This window comes from Elephas maximus, chromosome 21 (genome assembly GCF_024166365.1).
Source record: "Elephas maximus indicus isolate mEleMax1 chromosome 21, mEleMax1 primary haplotype, whole genome shotgun sequence".
In the NCBI taxonomy this organism is placed as follows: Eukaryota; Metazoa; Chordata; class Mammalia; order Proboscidea; family Elephantidae; genus Elephas; species Elephas maximus.
This window is the reverse complement of record NC_064839.1, coordinates 64,687,827-64,694,086: the sequence shown is the minus strand read 5'-3', so window position 1 is coordinate 64,694,086 and position 6,260 is coordinate 64,687,827. Positions and strand designations below refer to the sequence as shown.

At 44.3% G+C, this 6,260-nt stretch overlaps 1 protein-coding gene across 5 annotated transcripts in view; it reads right to left on the bottom strand.

Annotated features, from left to right (window-relative positions):
- PALLD (palladin, cytoskeletal associated protein) overlaps positions 1–6,260 on the bottom strand; it is a 388,152-nt gene that overhangs the window by 84,264 nt on the left and 297,628 nt on the right. The gene's annotated exons all lie outside the window — the stretch shown is intronic.

Here is a 6,260-nt window from a genome sequence, read left to right as displayed (position 1 = left end):
AGCTCCATGAGGACCTGGTGACCCCGTGTGTGCTGAGTGGAAATGCTCCGGAGGGTTTTCAAGGCTGTGTCCTTTCGGAAGTAGATTTCCAGGCCTGTCTCCCAAGGTGCCTTTGGATGGGTTTGAACCTTTTGGTTGGTAGCTGAGTGCTTAACCATTTGTGCTAACCCAAGATCAAAACCAAACCCATTGCTGTTGAGTCAATTCTGACTCATAACAACCCTGTCGGACAGAGCAGAACTGCCCCCAAGGGTTTCCAAGGAGCAGCTGGTGGGTTCAAACTGCTGACCTTTCGGTTATCTGATGAGCACTTAACCACTGCACCACCAGGGCTCCTTGCGCCACGCAGGAACTCCATAAACAGAAGTAAGAAACTTTAATTGCATCAATGCAATGTAATTCATATCACTGGGTATAGTCTACATTTCTTCACTTTTGCAACTTAGTTTTAAATTTGTGCAGTGTTGTGTTTCTGACGTAACATTTATTGTTGTTGTTACCTGCAGTCAAGTCTGCTCCGACTGATGACAGCCCTATGTACGACAGAACAAAACGTTCCCTGGACCTGCACCACCAGACATTGGGCATTTCTAGTCAGATGGCATTGGGGAGGCAAATTACATGTCTGGCCTCTCCATTTCTCTATCCTTACCAGGTAGCTACTATATGTTTAACTCACAGAGGAGTGTGATTGATTTCCAAACCAACTCCACTGTCAGCAAGGGCAAGGGTCAGGCGGCAAAGCTGCCATCAGCTTCACAGGACCTTGCTTGTTCGACACCTCTCCTTCTCTGCTCTTAACGGCAAGTTGCTGCCTCCATTTTTCAGGGGAATTTGACATGTGCTGGATTGGCTGAACACGAGATTAATTTTTTAGACAAGGCTACCATTTAGGGTTTTCATTAATGTCACCTATGTGCTTATCCAACGGGGGCAAAAGAGTCATAGTTTTTTTTTTTTTTCTTCAAACTTCTAGCATTAATGGCTTATGATAAATTGCTTATAAAAATGCTAAATAAAAGTCTTTCAATAGAAACAGGTTTGGGAGGGGGGCAGAAAATCCACAAGAGAATGGGCAATCGTCTTATTAATTTACCAAATAAATTTTTATCCTGCCTCTTTCGTTTTTATATCTAGGTCACTTCTACATGTTGGAGAACAGGGCATCTTCTGGAGACTGAGGAAATAAAGGCCAAGCTAGGGGTCCGCAGCCTTTAAAGTAGAGAATAAATATTTGTGCAACTGTCATAAGCAGTGGTTAAGGTCAACAGTTCGAATCCACCAGGTGTTCCTTGGAAACTCTATGGGGCAGTTCCATTCTGTCCTATAGGGTTGCTATGAGTAGGAATCGATCGACTCAATGGCAATGGTCTTTTTTGGGGGGGGTGGGGGTGGGGGTGGGTGTTCATGCTCCAGACACAGGGCGAGTGAACAAGGGCAGGCAAGGGACGATGTAGGTGAGACGAAGACAAGAACAGAAGACTGCAGGAAACGTGTATGCTGCAGGCTGGCAAACGGCCATCGTGGCTGCCTCCTCTGCCTCTCATGACACTTGGGCCAGACTCATTCATTCAAGAGACTCTTCTTGCCTGCCCATGGTGCGCCAGGTCCTGCCCACAGTGCGCCAGGTCCTGAGACAGGACGTGGGGACACTCATGCTGAGCGGGAGGAAGAACTGCATATTCCGTACACCGTATGGCTACATCTGAGCTAGACCCAGGAGGGCATATTAGAAAGGAGGGAATGAGAAGTTCTATCAGGAGACATTATCTAAGTGAAAAAAAGAGATCGACTTTCCCAAACCGTGGAATGGATTTGCCAGGCTTTTCCAATAGGTTTGGAATGTGAAGAACTGCCATCTCATAGAGGACTTTTATAAGAGATTTTAAGAGTATAAGCCCAGACAGCCCATATTAAAAACAAACCATTTTACAGTCAGGAAAATGTTTTCCTCTTCTCTCTTAAATCCTTGGTGGAAAGAAGGGGCTGAGGGGAGAGAGCTTCCGTTCCCTCCAGAAGCAGACGGCTGAAGGACGGCCTCCTATCCAGAGCAGGAAGTGAACAGGTCCTGGCTCTGGGAAAGCAGGACCATCCCCACACACGGGCTGCCCCCGACTCAGGTGCTGGTGAATTTCAAGAGCCAGGCACATCAAGCTTCCTGGCTCTGGGGTAAGGCAAGGCTGTTCCTGCTTCCCGCTTGTAGTCAGAGCCTTCATTTTCTTCACTCAGTAGCCTTCAAATGTGGAGGAGAACGGGTTGCAAGAATGGTTAAGCATTTGACTACTAACCTAAAGGCTGGCGGTTCAAACTCCCACCCAAGAGTGCCTCGGAAGGCAGGCCTGGTGGGCTGCTTCCATAAAGGTCACAGCCAAGACAACCTTTTGGAACAGTTCTGGTTTGTAACGCATGGGTCACCATGGGTCAGAATCAACTTGACAACAACGGGTTTTTTTTCTGGGATACACACACACACAAATCTTTTTATATTAAAATTATCCCTTTCAAAATAATATTCCTAGTTTTCCTTTTGTTATGAAGTAATATATTTTTTATTGTAAAAAATCTGAGAAATATAGGAGACTACAAGGGAGATGGAAACCCTGGTGGCATAGTGGTTAAGTGCTGCGGCTGCTAACCAAAGGGTCGGCAGCTAGAATCCACCAGGTGCTCCTTGGAAACTCTATGGGGCAGTTCTACTCTGTCCTATAGGGTCGCTATGAGTCGGAATCGACTCGACAGCACTGGGTTTGGGTTACAAAGGAGATATAAAAAAAAAAAATAAAGCTACCATGCATTTTGTATAACATCCTCCCTCTCCTTACATATCTAAGGGTAGTGGAATTTAAGAAAGTTCTGCGTTCCACATTTCTGTCAGTATAACTGTGTTTGTGTATGTCTAAATATATGTATACTAATAAGTGGCTGCTAACCAAAGGCCAGCAGTTCGAATCCGCCAGCCGCTCCTTAGAAAACCCTGTGGAGCAGTTCTACTCTGTCCTATAAGGTCGCTATGAGTCAGAAGTGACTCGATGGCAATGGGTTTAATATTTACTTTAAAATTATATACTTGTACTACTATTAAAGCTCAACTTGGTTCTTAGTTTACAAGAATAAATCTAAAGATACGTTCTAGTGTTTTGTTCCCAAATTACCAATGTCTTGCCTACCTTGGGAGCCACTAACTCAGATGAGTGAGTGGTTCTTAAACTTCAATGTTCCTAAGAATCACCTCAAAGCTTGTAAAAATACAAATTCTCATGGTCTACCCTCAGAGTTTCTGAGGATTCAGTAGCTCCGGGGTATGGCTCAGAAATGGTCATTAAAAAAAAAAAGTGATTCTAGACCACACTCTGGAAAATACTGCCTTAGATTGTGGTCAGTTAGGGCCCTTGTGATGGCCATAAGCCAGTAATTAATGCACAGGTGGCCCGACCTAGAAACATATCTGATTTAGGAAGTGCTCTTGCTCATGAAAATGTGGCTGGATAGCCCAGTGTCTCCGCTGGACAACTGCGAATTAACCTCGAATGCAAATATGCATGATTATATCCTCTCAAGAGTTAGAAGTGATCATTACAGCAGCACTAGCAACACTGCCTCCTGATCAGGCCTTTCCAGCTAGAAGTTTGCTGTGCTTCCTGCCTCTACTCTTGGCCTCGGAGTCCCTGGCTGCTGTAAACAGCATGTTCGGCTGCTAACCGAAAGGTTGAATGTTCGTGTTCACCCAGAGGTGCCTTGGAGGAAAGGCTTGGCAATCGATTTCTGAAAAATCGGCCACTGAAAACACTATGGACAGCAGTCTGTTCTGAAATACATGGAGTAGCCATGAGTCACAATCGACTCGAGGGCAACCAAAAAAAACCAAACGTGCTGGGAGGAGTCCCTGGGTGATGCAAACGGTCAATGTGCTCAGGTACTAACCAAAAGGCTGGAGGCTCGAGTCTACCCAGAGGCGCCTCAAAAGAAACACCTGGGGATCTACTTCTGAAAAATCAGCCATGGAAGGCCCTGTGGCGCACAGTTCTACTCTGACACACCACGTGCTGGAGTCAGCTGGACAGAAGCTGGTAGTACGTGGCAGGAAGGGGTTAACTCGTACAAATGGAATTAGAAAGGAAAGGCAAGGTCTGAAAAGACCCAACTGGGAAAAGACATAGACTAGGATTAAAAGGGCATAAATGATGAATAGGAGCCCTGGAGCCCTGGTGGCACGGTCCAGATCCACCAGCTGCTTCTTGGAAACCCTGAGAGACAGTTCTACTCCGTCCTGCAGGATCACCATAGTGTTGCTATGAGTCGGATCAACTCAACAGCAATGGGTTTGTTTGTTTAGGTTCAAACGATGAAGATTAATTTTAGACACTTCGATTTTGCATTAATTTAACTTCGACTTGTTGGCACTGGTAGAAGCTGCACACACAGGGTGAAGGTGTGGTGATTCATATGACCAGTTTTTGCCTTATGATTTTAGGGTTTCCCTCCTGACTCAGCTTTGGGCATCAACCACTTCATCACGAAGGGGTTCAGTTCTTAAACAATTGTTAATTTGATACTCAAAAGGATTTACTATCTAAGCTAGCTTTAACCATGTAGCATTTAGAAGAGAGACTGCTGGATGGCGAAGGTTCTAGAGGACACTGTCATCTCAGCAGATGTAGAGAAAACCACGGATCAGCTAAAGAAGATTTAGAGGAAACTTGCTGTTTTCAAATGTTTAAGCATTTGAGGGGCTTTTTTTTTGGATTGTTGACCTTTTGGTCTCATACTTATGTTTTTGTTTTTTCATTGTTGACCTTTTGGTCTCATACTGATGGGTTTTTTTTTTTTTTTACTTGTACTTTAGATGAAGGTTTACAGAACAAACTAGCCTCTCATTAAACAGTACATATATTATTTTATGACATTGGTTAACAACCCCATGAAACGTCAACACTCTCCCTTCTCGACCTTGGGTTCCCTATTATCAGCTTTCCTGTCCTCTCTTGCCTTCTAGTCCTTGCTCCTGGCCTGGTGTGCCCCTTTAGTCTTGTTTTGTTTTATAAGCCTGTCTAATCCTTGGATGAAGGGTGAACCTCAGGAGTAACTTCATTACTGAGCTAAAAGTGTATCCGGGGGCCATACTCTCGAGGTTTCTCCAGTCTCTGTCAGGCCAGTAAGCCTGGTCTTTTCTTGTGAGTAAGAATTATTTTTTTACATTTTTCTCAGCTCTGTCTGGGACCCTCTATTTTGATCCCTGTCAGAGCAGTAATTGGTGGTAGCCAGGCACCATCCAGTTGTACTGGATCAGTCTGGTGGAGGCCGTGGTAGTTGTGGTCCATTAATGCAAAATTTGAGGGGCTTCTGAACAGAAAAAAAGTTACGTTTTGGGTAGTGAGGATCACTAGGGATGGATGTTACAAGGGAGGCATTTGGTAGCAATAAAAAGAAGTACTTCCTAGTATACCCAAATGCTCTTACTTTAGCACTTAGGCTGGATGGTTTTGTTAAATCATGAACTCCCATCACTGGAAGTGTTTAAGCAGAGCTCACATACACGATGAGCTCAACAAGCTTTTAGGGGCATATGTGGGACCTAGTCACCATTCATAATGTTATCTTAATGAGGCAAGGTTTCCAGACAGGCTTTCAAGAACATAGCCCGCTGATAAACTGGAAATTCTATCTACTTGGGCTCTGGGTAGATAGTACAGTGTGTGCTTCTTGTAGGCCCTCATATACACGCTGATTCACGGACTCTATTTTCTGAAACTTTTCCATTTGCGGAAGGAGAATATTTGGCTCTCTGTTTACTCCCGGGGTGAATTCTTGGCCTGCCATCTCTGTAGGGTATTAAGGCTGTTGAGAAAATGCAGACTAATACAAAGTATGATTATTACAATCTTTCCAGAGAGAATGAGTTTGTGACCAATTAGTATAGCCATTTAGTTCAACTGAGAGCATGGTGCTAATAAGATTAGGATAAGACCATCAGTCCTCCTCAGCTATCTCTATTTACCAAAAATTGAACTGTGTCTGTGGCCACTGGCAGTCCCCTTAATGCAAACAAGCCCATCTAGCAAATGTTTTTTTCTGGTCAAAGGGATCAGGCAAGAGAATGCGATGGTCTCAGTCCCTACAGTGTTCATCAGGACCGAAAAAACAACTTACAACAGAAGGTGGCTTGGTAGCCCCCTTTATCTTGGCACAGAAAAGCTTCAATGTCTCTGGGAGAAAAAAAAGCAATATTCTCTCCTACCTTGTAAACGTAATAATGGTACTAT